Source organism: Coptis chinensis, chromosome 6, assembly GCF_015680905.1.
Source record: "Coptis chinensis isolate HL-2020 chromosome 6, ASM1568090v1, whole genome shotgun sequence".
NCBI lineage: Eukaryota > Viridiplantae > Streptophyta > Magnoliopsida > Ranunculales > Ranunculaceae > Coptis > Coptis chinensis.
This window is the reverse complement of record NC_141461.1, coordinates 22,304,710-22,317,646: the sequence shown is the minus strand read 5'-3', so window position 1 is coordinate 22,317,646 and position 12,937 is coordinate 22,304,710. Positions and strand designations below refer to the sequence as shown.

The 12,937-nt window shown below is 35.6% G+C and overlaps 1 long non-coding RNA gene across 4 annotated transcripts; it reads left to right on the top strand.

Moving 5' to 3' along the window:
• Positions 1–7,590: 7,590 nt before the first annotated feature.
• LOC147492118 (uncharacterized) lies at positions 7,591–11,451 on the top strand. 4 transcript variants are annotated; one of them, XR_015198955.1, is made up of 9 exons: positions 7,591–7,660; positions 7,761–7,814; positions 9,220–9,276; positions 9,381–9,399; positions 9,489–9,553; positions 9,668–9,683; positions 9,807–9,868; positions 10,996–11,109; positions 11,217–11,451. It is a non-coding gene; the product is annotated as an uncharacterized LOC147492118 (long non-coding RNA). The 4 variants fall into 4 exon arrangements; XR_015198954.1 differs by having other exon boundaries at positions 7,597–7,814; positions 11,217–11,449; XR_015198956.1 differs by lacking the exons at positions 7,591–7,660; positions 7,761–7,814 and adding an exon at positions 8,753–8,959 and having other exon boundaries at positions 11,217–11,449.
• The last annotated feature ends 1,486 nt before the right edge of the window (positions 11,452–12,937 follow it).

Genomic DNA, 12,937 nt, shown 5'->3' with positions numbered 1-12,937 from the left:
TGAACGCAGTATCATACACTTTTAGCAAGACCCCAAAACTATCCTAACATGCGCAAACGGTGCAATGTATGCTCAAGAAATCAAAATTCGTTTTTCCAAAGATGGAGTTTTGAAAACTTTGTTTTTGGTCTATATTTTACTAAGCCCTGTTCAAAGGAACAGTTGGGCGCGTAACTAGGATGGCTCTACTACACGTCTCATATGAGTAGGCAGTCACTTCACCAAGTGGTGTGCTACCAAGAATCTCACTCACGATGAATCTTTGGGGGGGGGAGTAAGGAAGGTAGTTGGTCCACCGGACTCTGGTTTTACTCTAAATCTTCGTGGCTATATTTTTGTCCTTTTCTGGAGGAGCGTGACTACTTGGGCTTTAGTTAATTGATTTTAATTAATTTTTTGGTCTAGGGCTTTCAAGAATCAAGCAACGTCCAATTTACCTACATAGGGTAATGCCTTTCCAATGGTTGTTATGGCTCGGGTTCAACCTTATGCACGAATGTAAATTTGCAATGCCAAAAATAAATTTCAAATAATCACGTAAGCATGCTTGAACACAGAAGTATCCTCTTACTTGGGCTTCGAGGAGGTTTAGAATTTACCTCTCAAGCCGTGCTTACACAATACTTGAGGAGAAGACGACGTCGGTTGGCGCTTGATCTGATAATCGGGCCCAACCTTTCAAACTTTACGCTGTTTTAAGTTACAATAAAGGCCCACTTAAAAAGCCCACAAGTTGGGTTTTTGACAATTTATACAACTTTGCCTTCAAGGGCTAAAACTCAAAACTAAACTAAGATTACACTAATCTAATTAACTAGTTTTAGATTAATTACCTAAATTAACTAGAGTCAATTAGACTTAGAGTGTTGATTACTAAGTTGATTCAAAGTGTGTGAGCTATAATCCATAACTTGCCTCACACACTTGAACTTCTCAAGGCAATTAAAACTCTAATCCCTTAGTAAGTATTAACTTAAACCAAGTTTAAATCCTGTTCATCATAAGAAATCAATCAAAAACCAAGTTTTCCTTTTTTTTCGTTTTTCTTTTTATCATTAACTATTACAAACAAGTTCCACTATTTTCTCCTACTTTATTACAAAATCTGGGCTCGGAGTACAACTGTGTGTCACAAATGAACTGGACCTCGAAAAAATCGCAAACACTTGTGTTGAGGTGACCCAGCGGTCGTGCTCGCGCTGCCGGCGCCGATGGATGGCAGTTGTCTTTCACCTATTTGATCAGCTCCTCTCCACCTTTGTTTTCCCGCAACCTGATTTACAAAAAGGTATCTCAGTACAGAGAAACAATAAAAATAAAATGACAAAAAAATTTTAAAAAAAAAATAGAAATGGAGAGGTGAGAATGATGCTCCCTTCTTAGATTCTCAACCAATCACTCTCACTCCTTCAATCCATGACGGCGGTGCCATTTGAAGATTTAATATTGTAGTGAGTATACTTCAAAAGAGTTTAGAAGTTGAGGATCATCCTAAATTGTTTAGAGTTTGAGTGAGGGAGATAGAAGAAGAAAGGCAAACTCTTGAATATTAGAAAAATTCTAAGCTAACGAACTTGAAAGCTTTGATTTTTTTTTTTAAATGACTTGAAAACATGAAATGAAGATTGATTAAAACATTGAAATGAAATAAGCAAACAAGAACAAGATGAAGATTGAAACAAAGAACAAGTAATAAATGAAATAACAAGAAATTAAAAACATAAATTGAAAAACAAGACAAGAAAATAAACAAACCAAATGGTTTGGATCCTAAGACAATGGATGAGTTCTCTCTCCTTTGCTTTTTTATTATATACCCCTACTTTTGCCATTTATAGATTTGCCCTCATCAATTCTAAATTATACACCTCACTCCTTTCACTTTTGCTTTTGTTTTTGCTTTATCGGTGCCTTCTTGACCAAGGTAGGTTTAGGGATAAGTCTTCATAATTTGAAATAAGGGCCTCCATCTTTGGTCTTCTGATTTGAGTCCTTTGATTATTGACTTTGACTGTTGACTTTGACCAGTTGACTTTGACTTTTTTAGCACTTTTCCACAGTAACTATTGATCTTCATAATAAGCGTGATTAAGGTTCATTTTGGTGCTAAGACGCAGCTTTTATGATAAGTGGTCTGAAATACTCCTTAATCTGAAAAAGGCAGTAAAAGCTATGAGTTGTCTTTTCGTTAAGCGTAAGAAGGACTGTAATGCAGCAATATACGGGTAATAAAATGCACATTTGGGAGCTGATCAAGCCACTTGGCTCTCAGCACCCTTCTCCTCTTGCTCACACTGAAAGGTATCATTGGTCCTCTCTAATTGCAGACTTCTTTCTGTCAACCTCTTTTCGAATTCTTTTCTCTTCTTAACCACTTCATCTAGATTTAATCCACAGGATATAATATCCATTCCAATCCTCAGCCGCATTCTAAATGGTTGCATGTCAATTTGGTTTACCCTCTCAGGAATACTTCTAAGAAGACTATCTATAAAGGCAAGGCAATACAACCCACAACATACTGTTGGAATCTGGTTGTTGTGTGACACTAACAAATTCATGAGCCCATGATGTGTTCAAATTAACAGTGGAGCTTGGATCAACACACCTGAGCATATAAGGAATCATTCTCTCCAAATTAAGTTGTTCATCAGAAATTTGGTTTCCACTAAGAGAATCATAGGTGCACACTTTCATCTCTTTAAGGTTAAAGACATCAACAATCCAATGACTACCATGAACTTGAAGAGGTACAATTACTCCATTACCCTTTATTGGGTGTGGTTGATTTCTAATCCTTCCTTCAAAGGGGTCCAAATACTCTTTAACAATCTCATCTGTATGGTACAAATAAACCATTACCCACTTTCTCATATGGGCTTGCAGCTCAAAAACTTGGTTCTTGTAGCTTTTTCTTGAGTATCCCATACTCTCTTATGATGAATTTCTACATCCACAAAGTGATGATGAAGCTTATCAAACTTAAAAAAGTATAATGAGTAAGCTTCAAAAGAAACTTAGTATTAAAGTATAGAGAACTCACAGCAAAGTAAACATCCTCCACAATTGTATACACTTCCTTTTCTGGAATGGCATGTTCCTTACAGTGCTGCTTATACCACCTGATCAATACCATATAAGCTGAGAACCTAGAAAAGAATCATATAGTAATTAGCAACAATTAACTTTCTATAGTAGTTTACTTTGCATATTAATACCAAGTTGTTGATAGTTGTAGAGCAAATTACTAATGGTAGATTCATTACCTCACCATCCACCCACTATCTTCCATGTAATGAATGAAAATTATACACTGAAATGACTTGATCGTTCCCAAAAACTCTCATATCTGGAGAGCTCTGTTGATCCTTCTTCCTACTGAACTTTTTACAGTAATAATTAACAACATTTACCTCACCTGTGATAGTTGTTTTCTTGTAAAAGGTTGATGACAGAGCAACCTTGATCAATGAGTCACATTCCTTTCCCATTTTCTCTTCCCATAAACTAGTACTTTCTTTTCCTAGTTTTTTTTCCCTCCTCCTCCTTCTATGGCCACTCTCTTCAGTTTTCTTATCCATTTCCATTTCCATTTCAGTGTGAATGAGTACCACATCAGGGGCCTCCAAATCAGCAGCATCATGCTGACCCACACTCTTCTGATCATCATATACAGATGCCACAACATCTTCAGTGCTTGCACCTTCTGATGGTGATAGGGCTGGCAATTCGGTTATGTCAGGGACTCTACACTTCCAACCAATAGTGAAGCAAAACTGATTTTTTCCATTTCTCTATTCAGGACTGCTTCCCCATCAATATCACCAGGAGGAAAGACTAAAGCACTAGCCAAAGGAGAGTAAAATGGTACATGTAGTAAAATGGTATTGCAGATTCAGCATAAGGTACTATAGCAGTTTGTACCCCCACCAGATCCTCCTCCAGCTTCACAATATGTTCTTGGTATGTCCCTTTTGGTATGTCCTCACTAATCTGTTGCAAAACACTTGCAGCAACTGACTCCAAATCATTTTGCCCTCTTTGTTGTTGTTCAACATCTTCAACTTCATCTGACTCAACCTGGATCAACTTTCTTCTTTATTTGTGTGTCTCTTCCTCCTTAAGCTTCATCTCCTGTTCCCTTGTTCTCTCACTGATTTGATATTTTTTCTTTAAGTTTTGCCTCTCACTAGCCTTTATAGCCTCATCTTTTCTTGCCCTTGATGGCTGAACTCGGGTACCACAACCTTTGACCACTTTCCTTTTCTTTATTTCATACTAAGCAGGTATTGAAGTATCTCCCAGAACTTCAAGGCTTTGATCCTTGTCCAATGCTCTTTTTCTTTGATATGAGGAATTAGGAGAAACCTCAAAGGTAACTTTCTTAGAAGCAGATGAACTCACTTTCTTGGGTTCTGAGTGAACATTCTGCTGGGAAGACCTTGTTAGGGTTTTCAGTATAGCATCATCAGCTATATTGCTTGCCTTCTTTGGCCTTCTAGTTCTAGCTCCTTTCATAACCTCAACCTCTAAACTTCTACTCCTTGTTCTAGGCCATTTCACAACCTCAACCTCTAAACTTTCCATACCACCTTTCAACCCACCATGAACAATCTCTTAAATTATTGTTTCCATGCCAGTCCTTATTTCACTTTGGAGTATATCCCCAGCAACCCTAACCTCATTAGTAACCTGTTTTAGATTAATCAGAGCACATAACAAAGAATATAATTAAGATCCCACTTCACTATTTGTAAACCACAACAGAAAAACAATATATACATTGTTGCTGACATATATTGTTCAACAATATATTAATTATGGTACCGTAACATATTAGTGCTTCATATAAGAAGAAATGCTGAGACATGCAATTCAACAACAACACATTATTAGTGTTTCATATAACAACCAGTTTCTAACATTTGCAATTCCAATTCAAGACTATATAATAGGGTACCTATATCATAGTACAGCTTCTATAACATTATAAGATTATATGAGTACTTCAAATGTCAAAAACTTGTTACCCATATATTATTAGTACTTTTTATAAGTATTGCTGACATATTTGGGGAAACAACATGCAATATTGTTGAAAACAGTAAATTAAAGAAAACAAGTTACTTACTAGGCCTTTAATTAGTTTTGCCTGTCTTTGAAACAGTTCCTCATTATTGTATTTCCTTGAAACTGCTGCACCACTTTGCATGGGCTGTTGCGCCAAAGCATCTTTTATCACTTCTTCATTCATTTCTCTTTCAAACAGATCTAGACTTTCCAACACCACTGCCTTCCCCTTAAAAGGCTGAATCTTTTTCTTATAAGTATGTAGATGTATGTTTCTTGAAGGCAAGTCTACCCAATCTAGTATTCTTGGGAACCTACCATCAATTTGTTTTCGAACCCCAAGAGATGGGATGTGAAGATATACCCAAATAACAAAACAAATTAAACAACCATAAACTACGAAAGAATCCTTTCCGACACTCACATGATTAGATATGTCTTCCAAATACTCTTCCAACATTTCAAACAGAGGTATGCCCCAAGGAAAGTTGTCAAATACATTTAAATTCTTGGCAAGATCAATATACCTCCCATCAACTGTCCTAGCAGATCCTGGAAGCACAACTGCAACAGTACATACAACCTATTCAGCCTAAACACATCATTCTGACTTTCTTCACCAACACTTGATTTTGCCAAGTTTCTAGCTTCCAATATTTCTGTTTCAGAAACCGTGGTTCCTTTAAAAAACCTTGCATGAACTTGGGATGGGATCTTCACGTCTACCGTGACACACTAAGACCCATTATAAGAGCATCACTTTTTTTAAACACCAAATCCTTCTTACCGATTCGGTAGCAAAGTTTACCTACTTGGTGTCCCAATACAGCATAGACTAGCGTAGTAGTAGTGTGCATTCTCTCGTTAATGCTTAAGAACTTCCCGAAGTAAGACTTCTTAAAATCTTCCTGCTTTGCAGTAGTGAATGTCTTGAACAATTTATGCATTTTATCGAGTAACATACGAATAGTCAAATTATGTTTTCTCATTTTTGAAAGATTGGAAATGGTCGGAAAATAGGGCTTCAAGGGTTTCAATTTGGGCAATTTTTTTTGTCCGAAAAGGAACATTGAATAGTCCTTATAGCACACACATATTACTACTGACACGTGCCAATTAAAGGTTAAAAAACCATCATTTCTTCAACTGTTCGACAAATAATTAATGCTATCGTATCGTTCCTAACACGTGGCAAAGATTTTTCCCGCCCAAACTAGATTCTTCATCTCACCAGTTTATCTACGTACAAACATATTCCGAGGTACTAACCATCAGAAACTTCTAATTCTAGTCAATTTTACAAAGGATGGGACTTCAAAACATTTTGGCTATTTGTATAAGAATTTTTTTTTTAATATTGAACAATGGACAAGCTGTAACTGAGTTGGGTGGGAACAATGGTGAAATATGGCACTGAGATGCTAGTTACTACTTCTTAACTTCACAACTTCAGTATGTGTTATTAAATGCTACACTTTTGCTTTACTTGATATTAAATAATCTTATCAAAGTTAACTTTTGTTTAACTTGTTATTGGATAATACTATTTTGTAAGTTATAGGTGTATATTAAAGTCAACCTGATAGTCTTAATTGTGTTTTTGTTTGTGGCTTCACGTCTCTTGTATCATATATCATATATTATAGGTTGCCCTACAAAGAAATTACCTTTTTGCCACGGATTAGAATGGAGCCACGGATCCGAAATTGTCACAGCACCTACAAGAAATTGTTTTTTTTGCCACTTCAACTTTACCTCACGGCTGTTCATTTGGAGCCACCGTTGGATTCTCGTGCGGAAGCCTTTCCACGGCACAAAGTTATTTTCCCAAACCGTGAGCTAATTATTTCTTTGTTGGTAAAAACCGAGATATTGCGTGGTTCTTCAACTTTTAAACCTAAAGCGGCGTTTTAAAGCGTTTTAAACCCCGTTTTAAACTTAAAAGCGTTTAAAACCGAGATTTTGAAAAAGTCTCCACGGGTTTTATCCGTTGGATTCCTTTTTGAGAGTGTGGAAGCCCTTTTTCCTTTGGACTTAAAGTTATTTTTTAAAGTTATTAACTTATTTATAGTACCATTATGGTTGGTAATTAGTAGTATCTTATTTTGAATAGTGTTTTGGCAAAAATTTCGATTTGGAATATAGTTCCATGAATGATAAAGTTTTAGAACATAGCAACACAAACACCACCAATGGCAGCCACCCCGCCTGGATGAGTAATGATAATTTGATACTTTCATGTATTTGAATTTTGTATTTCATTTTATTACGGGCCAAGATCTTTGATTATCGTTGCTCTTCATCCTCCTCGACAATCTGGTACTTCACTATTTCTTCCTCCTCCTCCTTTTCTTCTTCTTAGTTCTTCCTATGGTTTTGTTTGGGCTTGAAAACCTAGGGTTCTAGGGTTTCCTCTTTATGTTGTTTTCTTCTATTCTTCGTTTAGATTTAAGAGGGTAATGTTTAATTACAATAATTTCTTTAATTTTTACTTTTGGGTTCTGATTTGGGCGTTTTTCAGGTGCATAAAATATTGTTTGGGTTCCTTCATTTCAGATATGGCTTTCTTAAATGAGGGAGACGAATCAAGGTAACCCTAAGCTAGCTTCTTCTTTCTCCTCTATGTATCTGGTTTCTATGTCTAGTTAAATTCTATGTAAACCTTAACAAATTGGTTGTCTTTTTCAAAGGGTTTGGTTAATTGAGTTTTTGGTTAGCATCGCAGCAGCTAAACTGAATTAAAGGTTTGTTTGTTACTTTCCCTTTTAGTTGATTATTAATTGGCTTGTTTTGATTGGGTGTTGACTGTTGGGTGATTCAATATGGTAGGGAATTTGTTTGTTGAAATTCTTATGAGAACAAATTATTCTTGTTCTTCGTTTCTTTGAGTTTGGTACAGTCTTTGCATTGGTTTATGTCCCCGATTTTTCTTGGTGGTTGTATTTGTTCACTTGGCTTCCTTAGTTTTTCGACTCTGCGTTACAAAATTTTCAGTTGGATTTGGTGTGGTAATCTCACTTGGCTGATTTATCTAGTTAGAGTTAGATTTGTGTTTTAGTGATCTTGGCAGTAAAGTTAGTGCGTCATGGAGATTTCCCTTGTAGGATTAGTGAGGGACTGTGGGAAGAAGCAAATTTTGTTTTGATATTACCCATGGAACGGGGAAAGGTTGGTTAACAACAAGATGATATCAGCCTATGGATGTCGTGTGGGAAGGAATACAAATTTGCCAAAATGGGTATGTCAAAATAATTCGTTCTAGAATGTGTAATGACGTTTAAATTGAATTAAGGAAGAACCTTGAGGGGACCACTGGCCTTAACACTTGTGAGTTGGTTCCTCGTCTATTTCTCTGTTTTACCTTTCTTAGGAAAGGCCTTAGTGATTTCTCTGATTGAGTTTAGTTGTTTTCCATCGCTTGATGGTGAGGTTTAGTTGCTTGTGTATTGCTTGACGACAATCCATAGTTCTAGGTCTCTTGTTATTTCCTTTGGCAATTCGTTCCCGACATTATTTAAACAAAGGCAAGGTCTTTTCGTGTTTATTTCCGTGGCAATTCATTCGACATTCTTTAAATAGGTGTCAAGGTCGTTCGAAAGTGAAATTGGAGATAAAGCCCCAATTTCTCATTGCTTGATTATCTCATTAGTTGTCGATTTTTATTGTGGACATTTGTATTTTGTGTAAAATAGCACAATCACATTTTTAGTTTGTTCCAGGGATGCTTTTTTCCTCTCTCCATTTAGAGGTCACAATTTTCTGCAAATGGTGCTCTAATGTGTTGATTGGAAGAAAGTTGCAGGAGGCTTTGAAAAGGATAGCTTCTTTCTGTTTTCGTTGTCTAGCCTGTTGTTAGTTGGAGAAGACTTCTGTTTTGGAGACAGATGAGGTCTGAGTTTTTTATGTTTTGGACCTTTTCCTGGTTCTCTTGTATTTGTATAAATAGTCGTGTTGACTGAAGCTGATTTAAAGAATCCTTAATAGAATCTTTCTGTTTCTTTCTAGGTTTGTTAGTGATGAAAGCTCTTTATGAAATAAAATGACCTTTTATTTTCGGTTTACGTAGTCTATCTTGGTTATATCAGATTATACTGTAATGTCTCCTTGTTGAACTCACAAACTATGTTCACGTTTTTTTTCCCCTGGCAGCTCTATAGAAATTATTGCCAAATTTGCTCAATTAACTCCACAGGAAAGGGCAAAAAGGTAATATTTAACTCATCTAAATATTATTAACTCCTTAGCATTATTATTATAATTATTAAATCTTCAATGCAATGAGTTGATTCTTCTGCATTTTGTTGAAACAGGAAGTTGGAAAACCTCTAAGTAAGTCAATTGTTTTGGTCTGTTCTCTTTTATGGACCATCAGTGCTATATTGTTAAGCTACGTTTTTCTGTTTCTTTTGAGAGTATAGGCGCTAAAGAAAACATTTAAGAAGTTGGACCACGATGTAAATATTTAGGATTTCTTGGGTACAAGGTACATATTTCTTGGTCTTACATTTTCCTTTTTACTATAGACCTTATTTTGTAATTTTTATTTAGTTTTGTAATTGACTAAGAAATCTGATATTACCGTTTTGGTTTTTTGCAGTACTCAAACTGTTGAGGTACGCCTCACCGAACTGAGCTTGAATGTTTTTTTTTTTTTTTTTTCCTCTTTATTTTTCAAACTGACAAGGCTGTCAAGGTATCAGGATTTTGATGTAAGTTGGTTGAACTGCTTTGGGCAGGATCTGACGAATCAATCAAGGCCACTCGAAGCTCAATTGTCAGAAATGCATAAAATACTGAGGTAAGACTTCAAATAAAAATATTTTCCAGCTCTTCTATATGATCTCATGACACTGTATTTCTATTAATTCTGTATCAGTAAGCATTTTAGCCCTTTGTATCTTCTACTGAAGGAGATATTCACACATCATGAACCTATATTCTATAGTCAAGACTTTTTCTTTTGAGAAACTTCTGTCTACACACTACACTTTCTTTGGTCAACGTAAAATGTAATTGAGCTTAGAAAACATTCTCTAGCTAAGATAGTGTCTCTCTATTTACTCTGTTGATTTGGAGCAGCAAAACACATTAGCTCTTTTTTGTTGCATTTTTGACTAAGCATTTTCAGAGGCCTAAGGGTTAAGCATGAGTGGTTAATGTAATGAGCACTGCATGGCTGGAGTTATGAAAGTAAAAACTAAATTAGAAAATTTTGTACATCAGAAAAGTAAGGACTATATTCTGATAAAGCATAATAGATCAAATGAATAAACAATCTATTGATGATGTTGCTCAATTTAAAGTTTAAAGTAGTCATTACCTTTCAACACCAGTGTGAACACATATAGTGCCGAAGTCCCATGCAAGGTGTCAGCAAGGGGGCTTGCGAGGCATCCCCCGCCCCCATTATTATCATTATTATTACTTTTATGATTATTATTATTTATAAATGATTTTTACATGGATCTTTTTTTGAGGTTCTTGATTGCGGAACAACTTGAATGAAAATTTTTGTTTAAGATGCAACCAATTTATGTTGCTTAGGTTGATCTGAGTTGCTGTAAATAGATTACTTATCTGAGACACGGTTTCACCTAAGGATCTTTGGAGACTTATTTCTATGATTGGAAGAACTATAGTTACTAATGCATGTGCCATTGTCTTCTTATGTTACCCTAGTCTGCTATTTGTGGTAGACACATCTTTCGTGTTGCCTAGATATCCTTCATCCAAATTTTAAAAAAAAAAAAAATGGTATTCTTTGTTCTCTCTTGTTGCAGTTCAGTCCTTTGGAAGTAAGTTTTTCAGGAGTTTCTTAATAATGTTTTAGAATCGAATAAGGATGTATACAGTATACTTACTTGGTTATGAATCTTATAATTGTTTACTTAGTTAAGTTGACCTGGAGATGTGATTAAATCACAGGGCGTCCCATAATCTTCGACTTTTCTCCTGGGTGAAGCCACGTGTAGGCAATGAGGAGAATGCATGCAATCGCGGTGGCTACTAGTTTAGGCACTTAGTTGGAAAGTTTTTGAGGTACTTTGGTAATGCTTGAAATTAGCATTATATTGACTCAATTCAGGATTGAATGTTTTTTTTATTTTGCTTATGTCTTACATATTTTACTTTTATGTTATTCTTAGGATACAAGATTCATGAAGCGTTAAGGCCTAAATAGTCGAAGGAGATGAGGATAAGTTTTACTCTCAAATCTAATTGATTTTGAAGAAATGTTTATTTCATTTTGGTGCATCAAATTTCAGAATTCGCATACTCATTATATATGACTTTTTTGTTGTAATTTGTAGTAATAAAAATTAGTATTTGATCAGATGTACTTATCATACTTGTTTTCGGGATATTGGTTAATTCAATTCTTGGCTTTGCGAGCTTTTTTTTATAGATCTTTCGGGATAATTAATAAAGTGTAGGATGGTTATGGTGATTGGTGGTTATTTGTAGGTGTAAGACCTTTGCTAAGTGATTGGTGGTTATTTGTGGATAGTAGGTGAAAAGATCTAAGAATTGAAATATCAATTATTATTATTATTATTATTATTATTTAAATGACTGCCACGGTCTATAGCTGTAGCAAAAACAACAGATCCCACAGACTGAACCCGTAGAAACAACTGACTTTTTTCTACGGACCAAAACCGTAGGAAAAAGTGATTTTTTGTTACGGATTATCCAACGGTTTCTACCATGGCCATAGAAACCATGGCCATACCGATGACAATAGTTGACACAAAGACTGTCGCTATTGGTAGGCTTTATCCATAGTCATGACTGTGGGTAGACCATTTTCGACGCACAAAATGCCCACAGTCCTGCGATGGTCTAAAACCGAGGGAAAAGACATTTTCTTTCGATTTTGGACCGTGGGGTAAAACCTGTTTTCTTGTAGTTTTGTGAATGCTAAATACTCTTTTCTTATTGAGTTTTCATACAGATTTCTCTCTCATTTATCTCCCTTATAAACAACACTGATATAATGGTACTCCTGATATAATCACAAACAAAACATGCGAATTAACAGTTACTGTGCTGACACTCAAGCATACTAAACCGGCCGCTTCACAAACAACAAAATACTATTACATCGATTCATTTCCAAACTTATACAGTGAAACGTACTTCCAAAATTCCATAAGGTGATCTGTGAAGTGGAAGTGGGATTTCCAAAAAAACCAAGTTGTTGACGGTATATGTAAGTGTAGCTGATGGTAGCATCCATACAGTCTTCATTGCTAAAACCTGGCGGAACTGCGGCTGAAAAGGCAATCTAAGCTCACCACAATAACTGCACAGTTGTCTTCTTCTGCTTTTGAATCATATTCAAGTAGTCAATTTTTTCATTGATCTATAAAGGGACTTGTTCATCAAGTACATCACACAAAAACTCAATTTCATGTGCTTGGACAAACCTTCCACAAAACACATGAATCCTTATAAGGAAATATACACATCAAACACTTTCAATTTCACCTCACCTGTTACATACTTCTTCACTCTATGCAACAAGAACAAAATCAACATGGAAATAGTAAACACAACTATGGAACCCTTAAAAAACTATATACACTACTACGTAAAAACAAACCCAAGACTACCTAAAAACGAACCAAAGTTCAAAACATATCAATAAACAATGAGAACCGTAGAAAGAGAGGATAATCAAGAAGATGAACCTTAGAAAAATCCATTATCAAGATTTGTGTTCTTGTCCTCCATGAAAAACCTTACCAAAATCACGAAGGAGAGGATAATTAAGAAGATGAAGTAAAAAAACTGGAAACTTTGTCAGTTTGTAAAAAAATTTATAGTTTGGCACAAAAATCGAGGTCAACATTGTTTCATGTCC